General features: G+C 53.5%; 1 protein-coding gene across 11 annotated transcripts in view; it reads left to right on the forward strand.

The window, feature by feature from the left end:
• ERICH1 (glutamate rich 1) overlaps positions 1–26,864 on the forward strand; it is a 144,416-nt gene that overhangs the window by 85,759 nt on the left and 31,793 nt on the right. The window contains exon 7 of one of the 11 annotated variants that reach the window (XR_011534266.1): positions 2,837–2,981. The exons of 7 other annotated variants lie outside the window; for them this stretch is intronic. The gene's annotated coding sequence lies outside the window, so the exon portion shown is untranslated. Of the gene's footprint in view, positions 1–2,836; positions 2,982–6,852; positions 9,457–13,862; positions 14,962–26,864 lie in introns of those variants that run through there. 3 more of the 11 variants (XR_011534263.1, XR_011534265.1, XR_011534264.1) reach the window with 3 other exon arrangements.

Below are 26,864 nucleotides of genomic sequence, written 5' to 3' on the forward strand. Positions count from 1 at the left end.
CCAAGAGTGTCCTGGATATGCTGACACACACACACAAATCTCTGCAGGCCTAATTATTATTTGCTGTGTTTGACTCACTTACAACATGCCTGTGGCTGTAGGGCGTCTGAGCGTAAGAGTAAAATGTGAACCACATGGCCAGTCTCCTGTCTAGACACAACAGAGGCCTCCTCTGTCAGAAAATGCTGGACCAGGATGAAAGCACAGCCACACACCACCGCTCTCCCCGAGAACCTGGGCTGGTGCTGAGGTCCACGTGGGCCAGGCTTGCAGGGCCGACCTGTGAGGGCCGGCGAGAGCACGGCCTCCTGATCTCCCAGCGTGTCGCACAGCCTTCTGTTGTGACTGCGGCTAAGGGAAAGTGTGACTAATGATGATTAAAGCACTCAAGTTGGCAAATTGTCTGCTTTTTAAAATAAGTTCCATCACATGCTCACGCATGTTTTCAACATATATTTTTTGATAGTAAGATGGATTTTATCCACGCAGATACCATTTTGAATTAGGAAAAATTCAGTGTTTGTTCATAAAGTTATTAATCAGCGTTGAAAACGGGATTCAGGGAGCCACGTGTCAGTAGCAGAATAGGAGGGAAGAGGTGAGACCTTCCAGAGACTTCTTGGCAAGCCATCCGCGAGGCCCCTGCAGGCTGACTGTGCGCAGCGAGCCGCGGCTGCTGGCGGTGGTGCTCGCTCCTGCCTTCTCAGAACGCCCTCCTTTGGTCTCTCCCTCTCCTCACCTGCTGGTCCCAGAGCCTTTCCTCCCTGCTCTGTTAGCCCTTGACAAGCAGGAGCCTGGGAGGGGCCTGTCGGAGGTGAGCGGGAGGGACCATGGCCCCGTCAGGTGGAGGGTGTGGCGTGAGAGCTGGGCAGCCAGCAGCCTGCATGCCGAGGCCCCCAGTCACCCTTTCACCCGTCGACGGAGTGGCGCGCCCGTTCTGACCTGAGCTCCGATTTGCAGCCTCCGGAGGACGGAGCCTCAGCCTCCCATGTTCATGCTTCCCGGGACCTCACAGGAAGACCCCCGGCCTAGGAAGTGCGGTTGAGGCTGTAGAGGAGGAACCGGAGCTTCCCTCTGCCCTCCCAGGGTCTGCACTGGGGCCTGGAAGCGACACTGAGCAAAGATGGACTAACACGAGGAGACGGCGCAGTCTGTCCACACGCATGCGGAGAGACAGGCAGCTCAGAGGGGCGCTCGGAACTCGGGCTCATGTGGTGTCTGAACAGGGACAGCGAGCTTGGGGAGAAGTGACAGGACATGGGGCGGGCTGCAGGCTTCGGGCGGCAGCCTGTGGGAAGGGAGGTGGATGGGAAACTGGTGGAGATGGGGTGGTTTCGTGGGTGTGTTGGGTGGTTCCTGTGCCTGATCTGGGCTGCTGGGAGCCTGGCCTCGTCTCCAGGTTCAGAGTCTGCCCTCGGCCTCCTCTTCCAGGCACAGGCGAGGGCCACGTGTTACAGGTGGAAGCTCGTGTCCTCTTTAGGACCACCAGGGGGCAGAGAGCTCCTGCTCCTCCAGAGTCTTCAGCTCAGAACAGTCCTTCTGCCTGAGTGGCACATGTGGGGGTGGCGCGTTCCGATGGCTGCAGTGACCAGGGGACATTGAGTCTTCCGGCTCCTTCTGAAGCCGCTCAGCTGTGTGCAGAGCGCCGCAGGCCTCCAGTGGAAGGGCTTGGAGGAGGAGGCTTGAGGGAGGGGACGGGGCCGCAGGAGCCCGTATAAGGAGGCGGCCGCTGGAAGCAGTGCTGCCTGCTGTGTGTAGGGCTCCTGTTGGCCTTTCCAGGAAGCCCGGAGGACTTGGGCAGAAGACGGAAACTTATGGTGAAAGACGGTCTATCTTCTGTGAAAGCAAAACTGCCAAGGGCAGCCTCTCGGGAAAACAGGTGTCCTTGTTCCCCGTGGTCATTTTCTTAGTGTTAACTGATCAGAAAACAAAACAACAGCAAGAACACCATTCCCTCCTCTGGAGGCCAGAGGGTGGGAGGCACGGCTGCGGCAAGTGGGTCCCCCTCCTGGAGCAAAACCCACATTTCTTGTCTTCTTTGGAGAAATGTCTACTCCAGTCCTTTGCCCATGTTTTAGTTAAGCTGGTTTTTGTTTTTGTCGACCACACTTTTTATAAGTGGTCTGTGTCATGTGAGCTGTGTGGCCCTGCTCTGTTTGGGCAGCTTACCTTCTCTGAGGACAGGCATCTTCTAGGAATAAAGCCATCCTCCTACCTCAATACTGATATTTGTACCTAAGAAAATTAACAGTAACTCCCTCAGTTTTGAGTGACTGTGAATTCCACCCCAGCCGGGAGCCTGTGGAACATGAGCTCACGGTGCTGACAATCAGGCAGAAGAGCAGGCGCACCAGGGCTGTCCCAGGCGAACCGAGACGGCCGTCACTGCCTGATCCCAACTCTGCGCCGTCTGTTCAGTCTCCCAGTGGTCCCCAGACGTCCTCCAGACCAGCACAGCCAGGCTGCACTCTGCGTCCCGTCCTCATCTCTGCAGCCTCCTCCTGCCCTTTCCCCTCCGGCTGACTCTTTGAAGTGACCGGGTCAGTGGTCTGGGAATGGCCCCCTTTCTCCCTGAGGCCGGGTGTTTCCTCACTGGGTCATTTGACCTCTTCCTCACCCCTGTGTCTCCCATCACTGCAGGTTAGTCCAGGGCGTCATCGCCTCGAGTTGGTGTGTACATCTGGGGGCCATGGTTCCACACCTGCACGTGCTCTGTCCCGAGCTTCTACTCATTGCTCTTCCGTCCATTCACCATCCTTCCCCGAGTCAGTGATCTCACTTGGGCTGCAAAACAGGTGATCTTCTAATTCCGCCGTTCCTTCCAAATCATTACCAGACGTTCTTCTGTGAGAAAGGCCTTTCCCTCGTCAGCTGAGGATGGACCCCAGTTCCTCTAAGAAGGCAGGACAGCAGGACAACTTCAGTAACCGGTTTCAGAGTAGAAGTAGATATGATGGTCTCATGGTCACCTCCAGGGGCAGGTGAGATGCTCTCTCAGCCTGTCTCTGTGTCTTTCTGTGTCTGTGTGTCTCTCTGTGTCTCTCTCTGTGTGTTTCTGTCTGTCTTTGTGTGTCTCTCTGTGTCTATGTATCCTCTGTGTCTGTGTGTCTCTGTGTGTGTGTCTCTCTGTATATGTCCATTTCTCTGTCTGTGTGTCTCTCTGGTTCTGTGTGTTTCTCTCTCTATGTGTCCTCTGTCTCTCTCTGTCTGTGTGTGTCTCTTTCTGTGTCTGTCTGTCTCTGTGTGTGTCTCTCTGTCTCTCTGTGTCTCTCTCTGTGTCTCTGTGTGTATCTCTGTCTGTGTGTGTGTCTCTCTCTGTGTCTCTCTGTCTCTATGTGTCTCTGTCTCTCTGTGTGTGTATCTCTGTGTGTGTGTCTCTCTCTCTCTGTCTCTCTGTCTCTATGTGTCTCTGTCTCTCTGTGTGTGTCTCTCTGTGTCTCTGAGTGTATCTCTGTGTATCTCTGAGTGTATCTCTGTGTATCTCTGTCTCTGTCTCTGTGCGTGTCTCTCTATATATGTCCATCTCTGTATCTGTGTGTCTCTGTTTCTATGTGTGTCTCTCTCTGCGTGTCTCTCTGTCTCTGTGTGTCTCTCTGTATATGTCCATCTCTCTGTCTGTGTGTCTCTCTGTGTCTGTGTGTTTCTCTCTCTGTGTGTCCTCTGTTGTCTGTCTATGTGTGTCTTTTTCTGTGTTTCTCTCTCTGTGTCTCTGTCTCTGTGTGTCTCTCTCTGTGTCTCTCTGTCACTGTGTGTCTCTCTGTGTCTCTGTCTGTGTCTCTCTCTCCCCATTATGAGCTTGTGGATTTTTCTGTGTCTAGCGGGGCCCCTGCAAGCTGGGTCCAGGCCCTGTTAACAGCCCCGTTGATCTCTGAGTGCGTCCTTTCTCTCTGGGTCCTCCATGCCTCCCAGACCCGTGCGCCAGAGCCGAGATCAGCCGTTTCTCCAAGAAGCACATGAATGATTTTTAAAATCGATTTTAGAATTGAATGTATTTTTCAGAATCGTCCTCACTCTTCCCCACATGCACCCACCCGATGTGACTCATAGCAGCAGGCAGGTTTGGGGCAGCTTCACCCCTATAAAACCCAGCACAGTTCCTGGCACACAGAGGCACTCAATAAAAAATAAATAAATCAAGTCGTTTCCTTCCTTCCGCTAGACTAGCAACTTGAGCTGAACCAAAGCATGAATTTAAGCCCAAAATAACCCTCGCTGATTCACTGTGTCTAATTCAACTTAATCAAAATATCAATTTTGTACTGAATCAGACACTGAAAAGAATAAACCAGGGAGCTACAGCTTTTGAGCAACGTGTTTTTTAAAACCACTGAACCCAGGCGAGACCAGAACCCCAAGGTTTTAGATGCACAAATAATCTGATACTTTATTTGGCTAAAATTACTTCACGCCATCTTTCAGCTGTTTTTAAACCACCCTAGAGATGGATCCTCGCTCTGTTTCTAAATCATACTGAAGGAAGTTCCACTGTCTCCTTGGATAATACAAGCCAGTGCTTTAATTCGGGATCTTTTCATCACGAATAAGCATATTTAAAGTTTCCTTCTGCGATTTCGACCCCTCCTCCTGCTTGATCGAGTAGCCCCCAGCTCTGCATACGCCACGTGCTGTGCCGCCCGAGCCTGTGCTCAGCAGCACGTTTCACAGAGGGCGGCTGGGCAGGTGGCCTGGCGGGCGAGCCTCACTCTGTCGGCACCAGGGACACAGTAGCCCGTCGGTGTCCGCTGGGCGGTGCATCAGCTCCTAGGTGATGCTCCGATGTTAGCCGGCAGGGGCTCCCGCAGCAAACCCCGCAGACAGTTTCCTCACGGTTCTGGAGGCCGGGCGTCCCACATGAAGAGGCCGGCAGATCCGGTTCCTGGTGGGGACTCCTCTGGCTGTGTCCTCACACCAGGTGCCCTCTGGTGTCTCCTCCTCTTCCCATGTGGACACCAGTCCTCTGGGGTCAGGGCCCACCCTACGACCTCATTTAACCTTCATCACCTCCCGCCAGGCCCATGTCCACAGTCACACTGGGGGTTCCAGCCTCAACCTATGAATCAGAGGGGACACAGTTCAGTCCACAGTAATAACCAACCCTTAAGAAATGCTGCATCCTTCCATGCACTTGTAAAGCATCGGTGGTTCTGTGACTCCATTTTGCAGACGGCACGGCCCAGAGGAGGCTCAAGGACAGGAGGGTTCGGCCCATAAGTGGCAGCGTGGTCTGAGTTCACACCTGTGCTCGCCGTCTCTCCTCCCTGTTGTCTGGAGAGCACAGTACCCACTCTGTTTGCAGGGTGGAGGCGGGAGACGCCCAGCTTCTGCGCCTGGAAATCCTTGGCTGTGCTGGGCTGCCTGACAGATGCCCTGTTGGTGCTGGGCTGGCCTGGAGCAGAGATCTGGGACCAGCCGCCTGACGGATGTTGCTGAGGGGCCTCGCCTCAGAGGACCTGCTCCCCACACCCGCCCCATAGTTAGTTTAGGACGTGACAGGGTCCTGCAGAGGAAAGTGATGGAAATGGACATACAAAGCCGACAGTGCCTGGAGCTGCCGCGTTTCGTCATCAGACAGTCACACCCAGAGTCAGAGGTCAGTCCCCAAGGCAGGAAAAACAAACGTTTCCTCGATGTATCCTCTCATCACAAGGCGTCAGTGAGATCTGGAGCGGGAAGGTGTAGACAGACACGGACCACGGAGCCAGGCCCACCTGGATTCACGCCGACAGGAATTGGCTCCGGCTCGCTGAGCTTCAGCTTCCTCATCGTGAAGCCAGACTGGAAATACCCACCTCGGAAGAGAGCACAAGAAACAGGACCACAGGCCGGCTTGCCCCAGTGTACACGTGACTCGCAGAACTCAGCCCCACGTGCTCCCAGTAGGAAGGGCAAATGCACGAAAGCCACTGTCCGTCAGATCGTGAGCTTCCTAAGCTCCTCAGTCTTCTGAACAACACAGCGGAGTCCCGCGTGCTCCTGTGGACGTGTCCTGTGCGTGCAGGACAAGCCTGGCAAGTCCTGAGAGCAGGTGCCCACCTCCCAGGGTCAGCGGCCCAAGATGGTCCCAACCGCATGGTGGACACGTGACCCTGCCTCCCACATGGGTGTCTACGCTCTCCCACGCCGGTGTCTACGCTCTCCCACCTGGGTGTCCATGCTCTCCCATGCAGATGTCCACACTCTCCCACCTGGGTGTCCATGCTCTCCCACGCAGATGTCCACACTCTCCCACATGGGTGTCTACGCTCTCCCACGCCGGTGTCTACGCTCTCCCACCTGGGTGTCCATGCTCTCCCACGCAGATGTCCACACTCTCCCACACGGGTGTCCGCTTTCTCCCATGAATCCCTGGGAATGTCTTCTGCATGGACTCCAGCTTGCTGTGGTGGCTTGAAGTCCTGGTTTGTCACCGCCTATTTGCCAGCCTCCCTGCTGCCCGTCTCCCACACTTCAATAGATGATCTCTGTTATCTTGGGAACCCAGAGCTGCCTGTCCACACGCTCTGGGCGAGCAGCCCAGTGTGGATGGTCCTCAGTGCTGTGGATCCGTCTTCTCTGGTGCCTCTTCCAGGAGGGGCGCTTGCTAACTGGAACCCGTCTTCTTAGGGGAGGACCCAAAGGAACCAGCACTGGCCCCTGTGGCAGAGAGGGGCTGACTTACCTTCTGAGGCGGGTCAGAGAACGTCCCACAGACGGGCAGGGGCCTGTTTAGATGTTCTCTGTTCTTGGCCTTGAGGGCAGCGCGGGGTAAAGAAGACCTCGTTCCTGGCCGAGAAGGCAGTTTGCCACACGCTAGACATAACAGCCATTTTGCGTGACTATGTTTCATTTTCACAACCTCCGCTCTCTTCTCAGGGTGAAGCACGGAGATGGCGTGGGGTCCACACGTTGTTTAGCTAAATCTTTACTCTGAGCAGAGCCCTGGAGAGCAGACGCCCGTCCTCCAACCCCACTGGATCTGGTGGACAGGAGTGAAGCATGTTTAGCCTAAACCCCAGGTCTAAGTTCACCAGGTCGGTAACACACTTCCTGTCTACGGGGACACTCAGGCCAGAGTCTCCGTGGTGGCGTGCGGCCACGCGAGAATCTGGCTTCCAGGAAGAGCATTTGATTGAAGGTGGCGTTGTCCCTCTGAGCTTTAAGTGCTGGCACCGTCCTGAACATGCCAGTGGGCTGACCCACCAAACACTCACAGAGACGATGGCAGGAGGACGTTACGCAGAACCGTGGCGGGCAGCGCTGTCTGGGAGGGTCGCGGTTTCCCGCATGAAAGGACTCTCGGCCGCGATCGTCAGGCTCCCTCCCTCGTTCCCATTTTCATCTCTGATGTGAAGTTTTCTCCCAGCATCAAAGACAAAATAACTTTTTCATTTGCTTGAGGAGCCGCCTTTCCAGCGCTTTCAGAACCTGGAGCTTCCTGCGCCCTCGCGGCTGTTCCAAGGCTGCAGCTGCAGTTCGGGTGGGCCGGGCCATCCCCCTGTGACGCTCAGCCGCACCAGGACAGGACGCGCCTGCCCCACAGTACTCCCACCTCTGTGCTGCCCGCTTTCCTGGGTCCCCACATGCCCACGTGTCTGCACCCCGACCTCGACGGGCGCCCCGCTTGTGCAGCTGTGTCTTGTCTGCGTCAGTAGCATTGTGCAACAGTGCTCGCTCGGCTCCTCTCGTTTTTCCCAGGAGCCGGGCTTTGAGATGTGCACGTCCTGCTTGTGTTCATCTAGTTGTGGGCCCGACTCCGTCTGACCCCTTATCTGATGGCTGCCATCTCTGCGCTGACCACATCCTGCTGTCCGCCCCCGTGGCAGGAGACACCGTGCGCGCACCTGTCCCCTCCTTCTCTCAGGAACGGATCTCAGCTGTGACTTGCTGCTGGGGGTGGCCGCGTAACTGCATCTCACCTACGAGATTCTTAGGGGACGCGGAGGGTGTGCCTTCCAGGCCAGGGGTGTGTTCCCACCGTCCGTCCCTCCTCCCAGCGGCTGCACCGCCCTGACTGGCCTAGAAACCGGCTACAGCCTGCAGACAAGGCAGGTGAGACGGCCACGGGAGAGCAGGAAAGGACGAGGCCTCTGCTGACCCCGCTGCCCCAGCCCCTCCCCTGGGTCCAGGCCGCCTCCAGGCCAACCTGAGGAAGACGGAGGCCCACGTCCCCTCACAAGTTCTCCCCCAGTGGCCGCAGCACCGCGGACGCCTCGTAAGCACCACTGCGAGAGTGAATTTCCACCTAAGAGCAGGCTGCGTCCCCTCCCGGCTGGCCAGACGCTGTCCAGAGCGCCAGCCGCAGTGGCCAGCTCAGTCACCACCTGACGCACTGGCCCCACTTACACACCCACCTTGCTGTTTTTCCTTTTGCCGTTCCGATAGCGTAAAGTGCTTCCAGTTTACCTGGCGTTTCTTGCTCACTAGTGAGTCTCCGGAAGTGTCCGCAGGTCTGCTTCCCTGAGGCCCCCTCCAGGACTGGCTGCGCGTCGGCTCCTCATTTTCTGTAGGATTCCCTTCTTCTCTCGTTGACCTGAAGTCCTTGAATGCTCTGCGTGCAGCTCCACGTCAGCCTCAGACGTGGTGAGAAGCCTCCTCCGGAATCCCGGCTGTCTGCTCACTGTGTGTTCAGGGACCGTCCACCGGTCCTTCACCTGGTGATGTGTGCTCCTGGAGTTTGGTGAGAATCCCTCTCCTGTTCCTGGGTCTCAAACAGCTGCACTTTCTTCCGTGAGCTTTGTAATTTTACCTCTCACGTTTGAGGGTTTAATCCAGGTGATGTCCACACTGGATACAACAAAATTAAGGATCCGACTCCATTTTTTTCTCCATTTAATGAGCAAGTTTCTCAACCTCAACCTTTGAAAGAATCTGTCCTTTCTCTCTCGGTTGTGGTCAGTCGTGTTCACTACATATCCAGTCCCCCTGTGACTCCAGGTCTGTCTCCACATCCTCCTTCGTTCTGTGACTCCATCTGTGGCCCTACAGCAAACCATATGGCTCTGTCAGTGCGGTTCTGTCATATGTCTCATCACAGGCAGGGAGTCCCCATTTGCTGTACATTTTAAAATCGACTTTGCTGTTCGTGTATTTTTGTTTTTCATATAGATTTCAAATTATATTTTTCAGCTTACCTAAAATTCCAGCTGGAATTTTTGTTTGCATTGCAAAGAATGCATTTGAGGGGCCGGCCCCATGGCCGAGTGGTTAAGTTCGTGCGCTCCGCTTCCGTGGCCCAGGGTTTCACTGGTTCAGATCCTGGGTGCGGACCTAGCACCGCTTGTCAAGCCACAATGAGGCAGCATCCCACATAGCAGAACTAGAAAGATCTACAACTAGAATACACAACCATGTACTGGGGGCTTTGGGGAGAAGAAGAAGAAGAGGAGGAAGAGGAAGAAAGAAGAAGAAGAAGGAAAAAAGAAGATTGACAACAGACGTTGGCTCAGATGCTGATCTTTAAAAAAAAAAAAAAAGAAAGAATGCATTCACTCAGGATTGACATCCTTACCATTGCACGTCCAAAAGCTTGTCTCCCCATTTGTCCACATCTTCGTCTCTGTCCTTCAATAGAGTTAAAAATGCTTCTTCATAAAAGTCTGGTGCATCCTTCCTTAGGTCAATTCCTGACTCCTCATTGAGTAGACATTCATTCCTTTAACACACACTCACTGAGCGCCTCTCACTGTTCTGAGCACTGAGGACACGGAGTGAAGGAAACAGAGCAGCCCGACGAGGCGAGATTCCGTGTCAAGATGTGGAATGTGGGGCTGTATGCAGATCGTAGCTGAGTGTAAAATGGTACAGAATGTAAAGGGATAGCCTAGAGCTTATGTTTTTATTCTATCGTAAATGATTATTTACTTATTTACTATATATTTTGCTTTTTATTTTATTACCGTAATATTTCACCATTAGAGCATTTGAATACACTTATTTATTTACTATGATACTTTCTAGTTGATTATTGATGAGGTAGAGCAATGATTCTGATTTTTGTAAGCCAGTCGTGGATCTGGCAACTTTGCTCAATTCCCTATTAATTCTAAAAGCTTATTGATCCTATTGAGGTTTCTGTGTAGATGAGCTTTTCCACTGTGGGTAATAACAGTTTATCTCTTTCTTTCAATCTTCAACCTTATTATTTTATTTTCATGTCTTATACCTTTGGCCAGGACATTGAGTGTTATGTTAAACAGTAGCAATGATACCAGGTACCTGTGTCTTGTTTCTGATTTTGGTATGAATTATATAAGTTTTATCTATCGAGTGTGATGTCTATTATAGGTTTTGATACATTGCCTTTCTCAGGTTAGCAAATTTCCTTCTATTCTTTGTTTTCTGAGACTTCATCATAGACAAGGGTTAAATGTCATTAAGGGAATTTTCTGCATCTGCTTAGAACACAATTTGATTATTCTCCTTTAGTCCACTGTGTGCTGTGGTAGCTTAAGAAAAATGGTCATAAATTGTTTGACAGTCTTCCTATTGAGAGGTGGGGTCTCTGTCCCCTCTCCTGGACCTTGAGAAGACAATTTCTTTGACCAAAGGACATGATGAAAGTGACGTTGGGTGACTTTATGACAAGTTAGTAAGTCCACCTGATTTCCTGGGTCTCTCCATCTGGGGGAGACCAGCTGCTGTGCTGGAAGTCTGAGGCCACCGTGCTCGAGAGACTGATGCAGGTGTGTGGGTTGAGCCACGAGAGTGAACCATCTAAGAAGCTGGACCCAGTCAGAAGGAGACCCAAGCAGAACTGCCCGTGTCCCAGGCTTCTGACCCGTGAAGTCCTAGCCAGGCAAGCCGCTGAGTTGGGCAGTTTGTTCTGCATCAGCGGTCGCTGGAATGTGGCTTCTCACTGACAGGCTTCCCAATGTTCCCGTATCCGAGCGTTCCTGTCTGGGTTCGTTTTCCTGCCCATCACCCAGGATTTGCGTAGCTCCTTTACTTATTGGCGTCTTCACATTTACACTCACAGTGAGGTGGCCCATGCTCCCCTTCCCACTTCCTTTGTGGCGGTGTGTCGTTCAGACCTCCTTCAAGAGCACAGCTGACCCACGGCCCCGGTGCTGCCCCTTGGGCCCATGGCCGCTTCACACCATGACCATGCTGCCCCAGCACCTCCCAGGAGGACCAAGCACGTCAGCAGGACTCACCCAGTGCAGGCCTTATTTACCGAGCTCAGTGCTCAGGTCCCCTGGGCCTGTCCACATCATGCTGTCACCTGCAGTGTGCCTGGCGTGCTTCCTGCCTGTCCTCTCTCCCTTCTCTCTCCACTCACGGGTGTTAAACCCACATGTGCCTGAGGCTCTCCTCTCACTCATTCTCTCCTCCTTGTTAGGCATTGAAGTGTGTCCCCCAGAAATCCATGTGCTGAGTCCTAACATCCAGAACTCAGACGGTGACACTGGAAGGAGGGTCATTGCAGACATGATTGGTTAAGATGAGATGAGGTCGTACTGGAGCAGGGTGGGTCCCTAACCCAAAATCACTGGCTTCATAAAAAGGGGACACAGACATGCACACAGGGAGACGCCATGTGAAGATGAAGGCAGAGATGGGGGATATCCACAGCCAAGGAAAGCCAAGGATTGCCAGCAAAACAGCAGAAGCTAGAAGAGGGCCATCCAACAAATTCTTCCTCATGGCTTCATAGGGAACCAACCTGGCAACAGCTTGATTTCAGACTTCCAGCCCCGGAACTCTGAGATGATATGTTTCTGTTGTTCAAGCCCCCACTTGTGGCATTTTGTCACAGCAGCCCTCGCAGACAGACACACTCTTCGTCTCTCACAGATACGCCCTCCAGGCAAGCTCTGTGTTTCTGATCCCTCTTTGCGTCTGCTTCTCTGAGGACCTTCAGGGACACAGTGACCTAAAGCCGCTCTGGGACTTTCTATATTAGAGACAGCAGATAGTCATGGAATTGCCTGACGAACATCCCCACAGAAGAGCTTCAGAGGACAGTGGAAATAAACTGAAGATAATTTCTGATGACATCTCATGAGTCCTGTTGATCTAGTTATCGATAGAGAACTTTGTTGGCGGCAGGAATATTGTTTTTCTGCTTGAGACCACTAAGCAGAAGAAAAACTATGTTGAGGATTCACATAATAGACATAACTGGAGTTGAGTTTTTACCCTGTAAATAATATTGTACTATATTCAATCCAACTGTCTGTATTAGGGTTCTCCAGAGAAATAGAAACAATAGGAGATATATATATGTATATAAAGAGATTTATTGTAAGGAATTGGCTCACACAATTGGCCTGGGAAGTCCATAGCCTGCAGGGAGGACCAGCGGGTTGAAGACCCAGGAGAGGCAGTGTTCCAGCTCAAGTCTGAAGGCTGTCTGCTGGAGAATTCTCTCTTGCTCAGGGAAGACAGTCTTTTTGCACTATTCAGGCCTTCAGCTGATTGGATGAGGCCCACCACATTCAGGAGAGCAATCTGCTTTACTGAGAGTCCACCTGTTTATGTATTAATCTCATCCGAAAACATCCTCACAGAAACACCCAGAATGATGTTTGACCACACATCTGGGCCCCATGGCCCAGTCCAGTTCACACATAATGTTATCCATCACATTGCTTTCCAAAGAATCAGAGAGAATTGAGCTTCCATTGAACAGGAATAGCAAACAGCACACAAAACTACGTTCTACGATACTGTCAATTCAGAGACAGAAGGTCTAAGGTTAAGGAGGGGAAAGAGAAAGGGAAGGGAGACGCGGGACAGGGGGAGGTGGGGCAGGGGGCGGCAGGCAGAGGCGGGGGTGCGGGGAGAGGCGCGAGAGAAGGAACTGCGCGCTCCGGGAGGCCCTCCCCGAGGAGCTCAGGCCGGGCTGCGGACCCCGGTTCCAGCTCCTCCTGAGATGCTGGGCCGCGGCTGTGCTCACCGGTGGTCGCAGCTCGCCGGTCTCCGAGGGGACTGGTCACAATGGTCCTACAGCTGTAGCTGTTTGGGGCGAGGGCGACCTCATTTGTGTCTCAGGGGAAATCGAACACAGACGCCCCCGCGGTTCCCTCCGTCGTCGTCAGCGAGGGCGCAGGTCTTCAGGAAGCCGCACAGCTGTTGCCTCAGTCGAAGTCCGGAACCAGGGACCCGAATTGAAGTCCTTGGCCATTCTGCTGACGAGCATGAGGCCTTGCAAAGCTTGACTCGCCCCTCAGGGCCTGGTTTCCAGCATGGAATGATGATGCTGTGGACGGTGCTCCTTCCTGAGGGTTGTTTGTGGACTGATTCCCTCTGGACACACTGGCCGCGCTGGCGAGGTGCGTGTCACGTCCGCAGATGTCCCAGTAGGGCAGGCGGGGGCAGCTGCACAGCCCGCTCTGAGCACAGACTGGAGGGGCGCGGTCCCCAGTCCACCGCGCATCTCGGGAGCCTCTTAAGCTCGTCCTTTGTGTCTCTGCTGCGTGTCTCTACCGTCTGTCCTGAAGTCGTCTCCATCTAGGGTGCTTTCATGAGGGGTGGTCCCCGTGGTCACTGCAGGGCCTGCGGCCCCAGAGCCACAGAGAAGTGACACCTTCACCCTCGAGAGGGAGGAGGGGGAATTTCTCCTCCATCACATGATCCCCAGGTAGATTACTTTTTAAATCCAGGTAGCATTTATAACAGAGCCCAGCAGAAATTTTCTAAAATCCTTATCAAATATTGAAAACTGATGGAAGAGGTCTTGTGAATGTAGAATTTCTTCTGCTGGCAGATGAGCGGCACCATGGAGCTGGGCGTCAGAGACAGAAAGACTGCTTCTCAGCGACGTTACTTAAGGGGTCTAAATTTCAAGAAAATTGTTCAAGTGTTCAGTGTTTGATAAGTGATTCATCCATTTTTTCACATTAAAAATTCTGCTATAAATCCTGTTTATGTCGTTATTTCAGGAGGAAGTTTGGATTGAAGGTTTTTCCAACTATGGGAAAGCTTTCTTTTGAGCAAGTTCCAGTCTGCCAGTAGAATTCGTGGTGTTTTCTGGTGAATCACAAGATGCTGGCGGCTGTGGAAGCTCATCCTCGTGCTCGGAGGATGTCGTTGCTCCGTCTAGTCCTCCGCAGGCATCAGTGTGGCTGGCGTGTCTGTCCCTTTGTTAACACGATTTGCACAGACGTCCAGCCCAGCGTCAGCTCACCGTCACTGGTTCACTTGGACTCTCCTCTCATCGCAGATTCTAGATTTTCTGGAGACCTGGAACTCAGCATCCGCCTGAGAATCGCCGAGTGCACCATCATGAGAAATAATCACGGGCGCATCCTGACGGCTTCTCTGCGGGTGGGGCCCATGACTCGGAAAAGCTGTGAACCAGAATCCTCATAATAACTCACCTGCTGTGGGGTCAGCACCTAGGACCTCGAGTGACTCTCGGAGATGAGATTAGATCTCGCCAGAGGGTGGACGGGCTGCCCCTGTTTCCCCACCCACAAACCAGGATGATAGCAGCACCGGACAGGCCTTGAGAAGGGTCCAGTGAGATGGCCAGGTAAGATGCTGAGGGCTCCGGGCACCTGCCCGCTGACGCTGGGCTGCTTTGCTGCATTGGGCTGAGCTTCCACTTCAGAGACTCAGATGCTGGGAAACCAGGCCCGGGGCTGCATCTCGTTGCCTCCAGGGTACCCAGCATGGTGGATGCTCCTGGAGCTGCTCGGGAGACAGTCTGCTGAGTGGATTCATTGCCTGTGTGGTTAATGGCACACACCACAAGTTCCCTGTCACTGCTTTCCTTCTTGATAAACGGTGTAAATGTTGGGATGGGGGCCCAGGCCCCGAATTGTCTCCTGGTGACCCCCAGCGAAGGAGTGGAAATGAGGACGACCTGACCCAGCCGTCTGCCTCACCTTGTGGACCCGAGAGAAGTGAGCGTCGTGAGATACCGCTGTTTGGAGTCACACATTAGTTTCCTCTGAGACGCTGCTCTTATCTTGGGATGGAAGCACTCTCCGAAACCAAATTTGATTCTGTATTTCATTAAATGTCAATTTAGGCAAATTTCTCAATTTTAATCTTTGCGAGAGCTGAAGGTTTTTCCCACACTTTCCTTGTCACTCTGATATGATAATTCTTTTTAAATGTGTGGAGGATCACTCTGAATACATCAGGTTGCTACAGGTAGGGAGAAAAATTCTAATTTTTTCTCCTTTTAATTACAGCTTTTGAAACACCATATCGATTTTTCTCAAAGTCATTCTAGCTTGTAATAGTGTAAAATTAATTTGAGTGAACGCAGACTTCCCCTGGCTAACTCTGTAATAGTTCATGAAAGTCTTAATTAAGCATCTGCTAAAAAGTAAATGAGTTATGATAATTTTTGATAGTGGCTATCATTTTGGAATAGCTAATGCCAAACATTTGGAGGAAGAATTATGACAGCTCCTGCTTTAATTAAATGATAAACATTTCTCCATTCGACTTTGTACTGAGGTGACTGCTGTTGGAGGCAGTGGAGAAATTTAAATACGAGAGCAGCCCATGACCAGTGTCAGTGCAAATAATCCAGAACCAAACTATAAATGAAAACTGGGGCAAGTTTATTAGGAGCCAGATCTGAGGAGGAGCTTAACCCGGCCTTCCTTCCCCAGGGCACCAAAGAAGTGGGGTGCACAGAGTGGTTATATACCATCCTGGAACAAAGAGCATCCATCGCATATGATGGGAATGTCCCTTTTACGAGAGTCACGCGATTGCCTAGCCAGCACAGCACAGCTATGCACACAGTGGGTGGCAGGTCTGCTGTCTCAAGCTGTGTGGTCACAGGTGGGCACAGCAATCAGTTCCTAGCCTAGGGAGAGATGCTTATCCTTAAGGAAATGCCATGTGGGGGAAGTTGCATCTTATCATAAGGCCATTTGTTCTTGTCTTTGGGACACAGCAGATGCTTAAAGCAGATATGCAAGGCATGCTCAACAGCCACATCAGGCCGCTTTCAAAAACAAGGTCAGGCCGAATTAGGTTTACACCAAATGCCTTCCTCATATACTCCAATCTATCCAATTGCTTGCCATTTATTTATCACCAGTCAGGCAAGTGTCTCAGCAGCTGTGGACCTGCAGGCAGGAACGCAGCCCCCCTGTGCCGGTGGCTCAGATAAGCGCCTAGTTACGTTTTATGAAGCACCAGCAGCCAGTGTAAACCACGCTGGAGTCTGGTCCTAGTTAGGGTCAGGGCCACAGGGAAAGACCCCCGGGCTGAAGGTTTGCACCAACCCTGACCTTCACAGTTCCCCACCGCCATCCTGCCACCGAGTCAGCCACTGCTGGTTCCTGGCTAGGGAGCCAGATGACTCGGGGGTCATAGGTGATAAAATGCCCCTCGGGGTCGAGGCGGTGGGTCCAGCGTTTTGACTGGAGGCCTGTGGGGTCAGCGGGAGGGAACTCTGCCCTGTAGGGACCTCTCCTGTAGGGAGGTTCTGAACCAAGGAGCAGGGACTGTTGTCACCGCTCAGGGTGGCGCTGGGTCCGGCCCGGGGCCGACGGGCAGCTGCTGTGAGCGGCTTCTTATCCAGGAGCCGGCCCCTTCCACGGGGTCTGCCTTCGCCTCCGCGCCCCGTGGCTCGTCCTTCTGCGCGGCCCAGGCCTGGAGCTCCGCCCCAGCTCCGGCCTGGTCCTCCTTCCCCGGAGTCCGGGCCACGCAGCCCCGCCGGCTCCGGCTCCGGCTCCTCCGCGGAGGCAGCAGGACCCACGTCCAGGAGCTTCTGGGACCCGGAGCCCGTCACTCGGGGTCTGCGCGGCGCTCCGGGCGCGCGGTGATGCTGACGTTGAATGCGTGTGTCCGTGCCGGGGCGAGTTTAACACGCGGTGTAGCCGCCCGTGTTAAACGCAGGCGTCTCATGCACACAGACGGGCGATACGGTTACAGTCCGGGCCGTGAGCGCTAAGTCGGCCGCTACCGTGCACGGGAGCAGAAGGCGGGGCTCCTCTTCCCTTTTCTCTGCCGTCTGGACCGAGAGTCCCTGAAAATAACGCGGGAAGCGCTGCGACGGCGGCCAGGGGCGCAGGTGCCCGCGGTGTCGCAGCCCCTTCCGCCTCGGGACTCGCTCGTGCGGTCGCTGTGCTGCCACCTTCCCGGCGACGAGGACGACGCGCCTGGACCCTCGCGCTGTTTGTTGCGGCTCCTGCGGGAGGAGGGCGCGCAGCGGGACCGCGTGGTCTGGGTCGGCCGTCGCGAGCGGAGCCGCCGCCGCCGGGCTCTGTCGGGGTGGGTCTGCAGACGGGGCCTCGCAGGGAGAAGCGCAGCTCCAGCTGGAACAGGATCTGGGGTGCTCTCCGGCCTTAGCTCCCTGCCCCTTGTCATGTCAGGTGTCCTGTGCCCTGTTGCGGTCTCAGATATAACCATCTACTTGTAAATGTAGTTTTCAAAAAATTAGCACACCGCCCTACCTACAATTAAAGGGAGAAATACAGGCGAATGTGTGTAACAGGCGAGTGTGCGTTGCACGGTGGAGACTCGCGCACAGTTGTGAGAACACAGCGGGCACAGGGGTGTCACCCTGGTGCCACAGCTGCAGACGCAGAGGGCCAGCCGGCAGTGCCCGTGTCCCCAGCGTGTGCTCGCTGGGGCTCATCTTCCCAACGGTGAACAGCACTGGGTGAGGCTGCCAGCGGAGTTCTGTCAGAGCCCCGAGGTGTCAGTGTGGACACCTGTGTGGCAGGGACGAGGACGGGGCAATGAGAAGGCTGCTTCACAACTGTGGGAATCACCGGGAGTGGTCCCAGGCCAGTGAGGGGGTTCTGGGAGCTGAAAGGAGGGAGACCGCGGCCACAGGGCCCTGCCCCTAAATGTGGGAGCCCCCAGTTCCGTGACACTTCTGTTCCTCCCCCTGAATTGAGAGCTGCCGGATGAGAGCTGGATTGTGATGAGGCTGAAGTGCCGCCCCGTCAGAGGCGCTGGGAACAGATGGGTCTTTTTAATTCCTGCGTGCCCCACACCCTCATCCTGGCACTGCCTGACAGGAACAGCCGTATTGGTGAGCACAACGCACCTGTCTACCAGCTCGCTGTTGAGGGTGCAGAACCCGCCACTGAGAATACGCCACTTTGGCGTGTTGACCATTCTGAGCTGAAGGTGCACGAGAGGCAGCAGAGGCAGGACAGGTTCTCTGACCTTATGTAAGGAGGTGTGTAAGCTTTGGGACCTAAGGGCTCCTTTGGGTCTTCGTTTACCTTCTGAAGACTCGATGTACATGTAAAAATATTAAATAAATTTGCATGCTCTTCTCCTGCTAATCTGTCTTATGCCAGTTTAATTCTCAGGCCCAGGGATAGAACCTAAGAAGGTGGATGGAAGTTTTTCTTCCTCTGCACATTATCTGCCTCGTGCTTATTATTACCTCCTTGTTTTTCGCACAAGGGAACTGATAGGAATGGCACTCGAGGTGATTAATGACAGGTAGGACGTGGGCTACAGATGCCAGCTGTGGATGAGAGGAGGGTGCAGGATGCCCAGCTGGGCCAGGCATGAATCCTACCACCAGGTCTTGGAGAGGATTGGGGTCCTGGGGCCACGGAGGGCTGTGTAACCAACTGATTTTCTCGCTGACGACAGCATCGCTCAGTGAAACTGCATGATTCGATGAAGGCCTGCGGCAGGTGGGTCTGATCTAGGTGCTCAGATTTAGCCCCAGGATGAACCGGCCTCAGTCCGGCTCCTCAGCCTGAGTCGCTCCCATTAACTGCGCCGTGCTGCCTTCTAAGGGCCGAGGGGGCAACACATGAGTTGTACTCAATTTCCCAACACCTGATCCGGCAGACTTCCAGGTCTGCAAACACGTTTATCCGGTCGAATTGGCCTCTGAGCAGACGAGGACCCTGCGCTGACGGAGGTGGGTGCTTTGTGAAGGTTAACGTGGGAGAGCACAGGTGTGAGACAGACTGACTGACACCCGATTACAACACACGGAACGAACCAGTTCCAGTGACGTGCTCATGTGGTTTCTGTAACTTAAAAAATAAGTCCTTTCCAGACCATACTATTCTTTATATCGACGTTCTTGGCAGCAGTTGCCCCACCAAGAGGAATCAGAGCAGAACACAGCAACATGGACTCGAGCCAGCCTGCGCAGCTAGCAGAGTGCGCTCCTCGCTGGGGACTCGCCCTCTCCTCCGCGGTGCCCGCCACCTGGACGGGCTGCCAGGGACGTCCGAACAACGTGGCCTGCATCCAGGTGGTGATTTAAAAAATCTACACAAACACACACGCAGACACACAAAACGCAGACACACACACTACATAACACACAAAACACATGAACACACACATAAACACACACACAAACACACAAACACACACTCATAACACACAAGACACATGAACAAAAGCACACTCAAACACATATACGCTCACACACACACAAACATACACGCATGCAAACACCTACACAAACACAGAGACACACGTGCACACATGTAAACACACGAACACACGCAAACACACATAAATGCGTGCACACACAAACACACATAACACCGACACATGAACACACATACCTAAACACACACAAACATACACACATGCAGACACACAAAGACATGAAAACACACATACATACAAACACATAAACACATGTGCACACACACACCCCCTCCTTGTGTACACTCACCAGAAGTAAAATAACCTGCATGAGTTTCTTCTTTTTCATTTAAATAGGATCCTGTGAGGCAGCCACTGCCACGTGTCCTCCTCTGCTCTGAGCAGCACAGAGGCTGTAAATCTATTATTCACTTATTTAGCGATGAAGAAACATGCAAACAGCTGCTGTGCTGAGGCCAGTGGAACAGAGAGAAGTGAAGCGTTCCCTCTCCTGGACTCGAGAAGGAAGGAGGAGCAGGTGAGGTTTTGTGTGTCCTTCTGACACGATGGTCGAGACGGCCCAGGGAAGAGGATGCTCCACGAGGCGTGGAGAGAAGGGAACCACGGCCAGGAGGCAAGAGGAGCCTCCACAGATCAACAGGCTCTGACAGGACCCCCTTCTCCCCTCCAGTACATCAGATGATATCATTAAACTGCGATCTGAATAATCTTTGAAAGAAGGTCTCGCAGATGTGGGACCAGAGGGGCCCTTTAAGAGATGCCTTGGGGTACGGCTGTTAACTTTCGCCAAGCTAATCAAAGCCTGGAGTTACAACTGTGAGTGGGTGTAACTGCTTTGCATCAGTTTCCTCCAAGATTGCTCCTGGGGCCTTGGGGATCTCTCTCTCTCTCTTTTTTATTTTTTAATTTTGAAAATGGTGCTCTGTCAACAGTGCTTATGTTTAGCCACTAAGGGGCATCCTAAACAGCTGATTTTTTAATGGATAAAGATTGTTCCTTTCGGCATTATTAATTACAAAAAAATTTATACCACGCTGAAGACTTTCCTGCACAAGAATTAATTCAAGGAAATTTGAAAAATGAACTCTTGGTCAGGTTCTAACACATTGCCCATCATTTTCCGCCAGTGTGTCTGTTTACATATAAAATTACAGATGGAGAACGTGTGCAGCCTCTGCCTGGATGTGTCCAGGGGGAACGGGAAAACGTCAGCCGCGTCCAGGAATGAGAAGCCGAGCGTGGCTCAGGCAGAGCCTGACGGGGTCAGTTCTCCCACAAAGGCAGAAAGTCAGGGAATTCCAGGCTCGGCGGAAAAGGTAACCTGAACTATTCTGCAGCGTTCGTCCAATTGCACATCTCCCTCAAAACCTCACTGACCCTGGAAGCACTTGTTTTAAAGTCTTGGTTGAAACAAAACTGGGATTTTTAAGAAAAATAGCAAATTTCTGGTACTTTAAGATGTGAACAGTTTTAAGTTTTTACTGGCTTCTGTCAAAATCAAATTGGAGCAACTTCAGTCTCAGCTGCACCCAAAGTGGACGAAAACCCGGTTCTATCCCCAAGGAACCAACAGCCAGGACGCGGCTGTGAGAACTGTGATCCAGCCGGCATCGCTGTCGGTGGTGTTCTCCTGTCCGGACGCGGGGGTGGGGCTGGCCGCTCGCTGTGCCTGTCCAGTGGGTCACCTCCCTCCACTGCCTGCCTGTGTCACGTTGCGTTTCACTGCGAACAAGATGAAAACAAAGACTGAAAGCATAAGCCCGAATGGGACTAAAGCTGGAAAGCGGCAATTACGTGGAGCTGACAAGGGAGTTGCTGACGCTCATCAGACGAAAGTGAATGTCCTTTTCTGTGGGAACATCTCATTAATGCACGTTTCTTGGGTTTGGCTTTTCAGGATCACAAGCAGGAAGACGTTATAGATAAAGAAAACACACGTGTATCTAGGACATTTGCTGTGTTACTTCAAAGGAGGCAAACTGGAACAGGGACGAAGTCGTCATGACCCGACACGGCCTGGCCTCTGGTGGGCTCCGAACCTCCGGACTGTCCGACCGGCTGAGACGCGGGCTGGGAGAGGGGCTCAGAGCAGCCCCGGGGCATATGGGATGCTGTGCAGCCCAAGGCTGGGGCCTGCAGACAGCCTGCTGGGGTCTGTGAGTCGGAATTGACTCGAGGCCACTAACAACAAGGGTGTGTGCACCTTCGTCTTTGCGAGACAGTATCAAGTCGGCCTCTGCGCTGGTCACACCAGTTCACACTCCCACCAGCAACATCCGCAAGTCCCAGTTGGTCTACGTGCCCCCAGTGCATCTCAGGGTTTCTTCCTCAGCACTCGTGACTTCTGAGCTGGACAGTTCCCTGCGGGGTCTGTCCTGTAGCTGTGGACGTTGAGCCGCATCCCTGGCCTCTACCCAGTAAATGCCAGTAGCACCCCGGTTGTGACGATCAAACATGACTCCAGACGTTGCCGGATGTCACCGGGGGACAAAGTCACCTCAGCAGAGAACCACTGGTGTGTCTCAAGTTTCGTCAACGTCGTGTCAACGACATCACTCTTGTCTTGGTTGCGTCTCTAACGACGAGTACGACTGAGCCTCCTGTCAGGACTCGGGCTTCGTGTTTCCTCTGTGAGAGTTTCCTGTTCGTAACTTGTGCCCATTTTTATATTGGGTTGTTTGGTTTGTTCTTACACATTTATACATTCCTTCAGTATTTCAGATACTTATCTTTTGTTAGTTATTCCAGTGGTCTTTCTGCACCAAAACAATGTTCATAAATTTATGCTTATAAAGATGGGAAACAAGCATATTGAATTAATAAAGCTCCATGCATTTTTAAATAGATGAGCTTTAAGAATCCTCGGACAATTTGATCTTTCACTTTCTTTTAACCTTAAGCAAGAAGAGACAATTTTTTAAAAATTTCTTTCTGCCTTGGCATTTTTTAAATTTTTTCCTCAAGTGCTGATAATCAGGAGTTGTTGTCAAGACTTTGGTTGAAATCAATCACAATTTTGAGAAAAATTATCTCAAAGATTTTTTTATCTGCAAACATTAACTAATGAAGTTATTAATTAACTCTAAAATGTTAAAGATTTTTCTCACTGTAAGGATTATGGTGAGGTTTAACATAAATTATTTTCTTGCTTTCAAGGAAGATTTGTGGAGGATGAGGACCTGCTCTAGGTAGGGCACTGCAGATGTTACAGAGTTGAGCAGAACAGCCTCCACGTGAGCAGTTTATGATCAGTTGGAAAAATTAGACACTGATGAGAATAATGTAACAGCAGAATTTAACAGTTCGTAAAAACAAAAAGTGCTCACCTGCAGCCACACGCCTTGATTCTGCAAACCTTCCCTGTGCACGAAATTCAGGTCAGAGTCTGCCCTGAGGGGCGTCCAGTCCAGTGGAGCAGTCGGAGCGTGTGCCCCAAGGAAGCCGAGGTGGTTTTTTCTGGTTGTGAAGCTTCGAAAAGGTTAAAGAAGCAGAGACCTTCCGATCCAGGCCTTAAGGAACAAGGAGACCGTCTCGAGGAGAAGTCTGCGTTCCGGCCAGCACACGGCTTTGCACCTTTGCGTCGCAGAAACAAGTGCAGCCTTGAACTCGGCAAAGGCTTGTGGGCGGAGACCTGCACCCTGGGACCCACGACTGGGGGACTCCACTGGCCCCTCGAAGCCCCCTTTCCTCGTCCCCCAGGACATCATCATATAAAAATAGTCATTGCCTATAAAAATGCCAATTCTTGTGTAATTTTTAAGAGAACTACAGAGAAATGCATTTATCTTCATCATCCTCGATTAAAAGTCCAGTGTGCAGATTCGTTGTCTGGAGATGGAAGAGCTGCACCCACTGGGGGCGGGTGGGGCTCCTTCAGAGGCAGGAGGACTGACCTAGGCTCCCTCCCTCCCGCCTTCTGTCTTTCATTCGTTCTCAGTGTCTAACTTAGAACCTGTGAACAAAAAAAAGAAATGAGTGTCTGGCCAGCTAGTCCTTCAGCTCCTGGATGCAGGCGTCACGGAGAGAGTGCTGCCCCGGCCTTGACGGGTGTGAGCCATTAACCTTCAAGCTGATTCTGGAGACACTGTTGTGACAGTGTAACTGAAAGTTCGGTCTCTGAACCCGACGCCAATCCAAATAACGAGAACAGAGTCTTGAGTGGAAGAGGAAAGGTTTTTACTATGCCAGGCACAGGGAGCAAAGCAAGGGCTCGTACCTCAAAAATTGCTAGCTCCCCAATGAAGAATGGGTAGGGATTTTTATTTGGGGTTTTGGGTAGGGGAGGGGGCGCAAGTAGCTGTGCAGGCTGGCGTTTTCCCACCAGCCTGCGTTTGGCCTTGAGAGGCTGCTTGCAGCAAGGCGGTGGGGGGGGGGGGTGAGAAAGGAGGATGGCAGGTGGGGGTCCTTCACCGTTGTCTCCTCTTCTTGTTTGAGGCGGGTTCGAGCGCCGGGAGTGAGGACTTGAGGTGTGGGAAGCCTCCGCTCCTTGATACTTTGAGACAGTGGCTTTCCTGGCAAACTCAAGGACACATGATGAGCTAAACTTTAGTGTGCCTCCAGCTCCAGGCCACCTGGGCTTTTAACAGTTTGTAACTCCCATTTGGTTGTAAAGCTCAAAGAGTCCAAGTTTAAGGAAACAGGTATTTACATATGAGTGGAGCTGGAGAAGCAGGAAAGGGGGTGGTGGGTTTTAGTTTTAACCCCATATCTGCTGGGTTCAATGTGGGGAGCTGACATCAGGGCTGATGTTAAGAGCCTGTAACAGCAGCGGGGCTGTGATCTGGAGCACCCGCACAGACCGCGATGGGGGGAGCGGGGGTGAGACCCGCCGACACGGACCCTGGGCTGCGCAGATGCCTGCAGACTCCTTCAGAAATGAGGACAGGCAGGAGGCAAACACTACAAGGAACCTGGCGGGGTTTTTATAGGGGGCGTGTGAGTATTATTATTTTGGTTTTGTTTTTCCTTTCAAGGAACAAGTACCAAGTGAGATTTCCTTCGTGTAAATTTTGGTGTGGTCTTCCCCGTGTAAAGGGTGCAGGCGTTTCTGGTGCTCGCCCAGCGAGGTCGCTCCTCTCTCTGCACCTCCTCCCCTTCTTCAGTAAGTTTCTATAAGCATAATCACCAGGGTGGAGATTGGGGGACCTTGGAAGAACGTACAGAACTCCGAGTGTGTCGGCCTGTTTTACCATAGTCCTGTCATTTCCCAGTGGGAGCATCAGAGCTCGGGGGGCTCAGAAGTTGGGGGGCATGGTATCCACGTTCGGGCTCCTGACTCTGGCCCGGCACTCCGTGCCCTCCCTGGAAGAAGGAACCCAGAGTCCTTCGACGGATGAGTGGATGACAAAATGTGGCCTGTCTGCACAATGGAATATGATTCAGCCCTGAAAAGGAAGAAAATTCTGACACATGCTACAAGGGGAACCTTGAGGAGATATGTTAAGTGAAATAAGCTGGTCACAAAAGGACAAATACTGTAGATCCCTCTTATCTGAGGGACCTAGAGGAGTCGCATCCATGGAGACAGGAGTAGAAGGGGGTGCTGGGGAGTGAATGTTTAATGAGAAAGTTCTGGAGATGGAGGGGGCTGACGGTATATAACAGTGGAGGGTACTTAAGGCCGCTGAACCGTACACTGAGAAATGGTAAATTTTATGCGTATTTTCCCACGAGGACAGAGCCCCTCCCTGTTGTCTCCTCCCCTCCCTGCAGCATGGGTGGCGGGGAGGAGGCTGGAGGGTTGGAGTCACGAGTACTCCTTGCCGGCTCTCCCAGGCTGGGCGCACGGCTTCCGAGGGAAGAGTGTAGGGGGCTGAAAGCCCCTGAGCTTCCCTCCTGGTCACGCACCTCAGCGTCTGTCCCCGTCCCGCCTGCCCCGCACCTGCCGCACAGTCCAGGCCCACGTCCGTCCCCCTGCCTCTCTCTGAGCACACAGTGCCTCCGCCAGGCCCCTCCTGCCCCTGAGCTTTCTCAACAGCCCCGTGGGGTCCAGAGCAGCAGGACTGCTGACACTGCTGTGGTCACCAAGAGCAGGACGGTGGAGACGAGTCACGGTCAGCGTGGCACTGGGAAACCAGGGTCCCAGAGGCAGATGTGACGGAAAACAAGAGGCTGAGAGGGCCCCTCCTCACCCTGGAGAGCTGCTCCCGGGAGGGGATCTTCCCCGGGTCCCGGCCCCTTCCATCTGCCCCATAACAGGTGGTTGTGCACAGAGGGCTCTGTTTCCATCACCTGCTCACTCTGTCTCCACAGCCTGTGTGCAGAGTGGGTTTAGTCCATCTGCACAATCTCTGCTGCCTTTCTAAAGCCCTGAGTGTTGAGAAGAGGGAGGGGCTGGTTGGAGTCGGGGAGCGTTTACGACCAGGATGTGGGGCCAGATGGGACCTGGCTGACAGGGTCCCACCTGTGACCCCAGCCGCACCACGGGCCCTCGTGTGGCCTTTCGGTGGTCCTCCTCCTCTCGCCTCCCGAGACGGACTGGGAGGGTCTCAGCTCCAGCTGGGAGCGTCTGTTCTGCTGGCTGACAAGGCTGCCCCACCTCAGTGGTGCCTGACTGCTCGGCGACGCGCTCTCTGCAGGGCCACGCTGGCTGCCTGTTCCAGAGGCGACGGTGTGAGATGCCGGTTTAGGGACAGAAAACCTGAGGCTGAATCCCCATCTTGCAACTTGCGAGGATCCTATGCGGTCTCCAGAATCCTCCCAGAAGGCCTGCGCCACGCCGTGTGTCCACCTGCTCTTGTCTCCAAGGATCTTCGGTCAACCCTGCTGGGAGGGGCCGGGCTTTGTCCCGAGGACCCAGAGTCTCGCCGAGTCTTTGTCCAAGGACAGAGTGATGGTGTGTCAACGTCGAGGAGCATCTATGGAGACGAGACGGAAAGGACTGTCGTTAGAGTCGGTATCCAGGGACAGGCTGAGAACTACAGGCCAGGTGAGTTCCCACCCAACCTGCTTCTTCAGCCTCACAGTCGACCTTGAAGAAACCTCGAAGGTCCGTGTTGCTTCCACACAGCTCCCTCTCCTTCCTGCCGGCACCCTGGGCGGGCAGAGGAGGGGCCACGTCAGACGAGGGAGGGGCGTGGGCACTGGCGCCCTGCGGTGGGAAAGCCCCCAGCAGCGGCCTCGCTGGCCTTTCTCTGCAGGGCCTCGGCTCTCCAGGCCTGCCCCGCGCCTCTGCCTCCTTCACCAGGGAGGAGGCACCAGACGTGAGCAGAGCCCGACCCCAGCCACCAGGCTCCCAGCCTCCAATGCTCACTGTCTCGTTGCCGTGGCCGCACAGAAGGACAGCTGTCGATGGTCCGTCCCTTCCCCCGGAGAAGGTGGCCCTGCAGAGGCCGGGCCAGGCAACCTGCTGCTGAGCCCCTGGGGTCTGGCGGGGGGTCTGGTGCTGAGTCTGGTGCGGGGTCTGGCGGGGGTGGGGGAGCGTCCGGCACGGGTGGGCAGAGCGGTCTGGCGTGGCCGGGGTAAGGACCAGGCTGCCCGGGTCGGGTGGTCTGGTTGTTGCCCAGGGAGGCGAGGCTGGCGAGCCAGGCGGCGTGAAGCTGGTGAACGTGAGGAAGGCCCTGGCTTGTGGTCAAACAGTCTTCTCC

The sequence above is a fragment of the Equus przewalskii genome, chromosome 28, assembly GCF_037783145.1.
Source record: "Equus przewalskii isolate Varuska chromosome 28, EquPr2, whole genome shotgun sequence".
Classification (NCBI taxonomy): domain Eukaryota; kingdom Metazoa; phylum Chordata; class Mammalia; order Perissodactyla; family Equidae; genus Equus; species Equus przewalskii.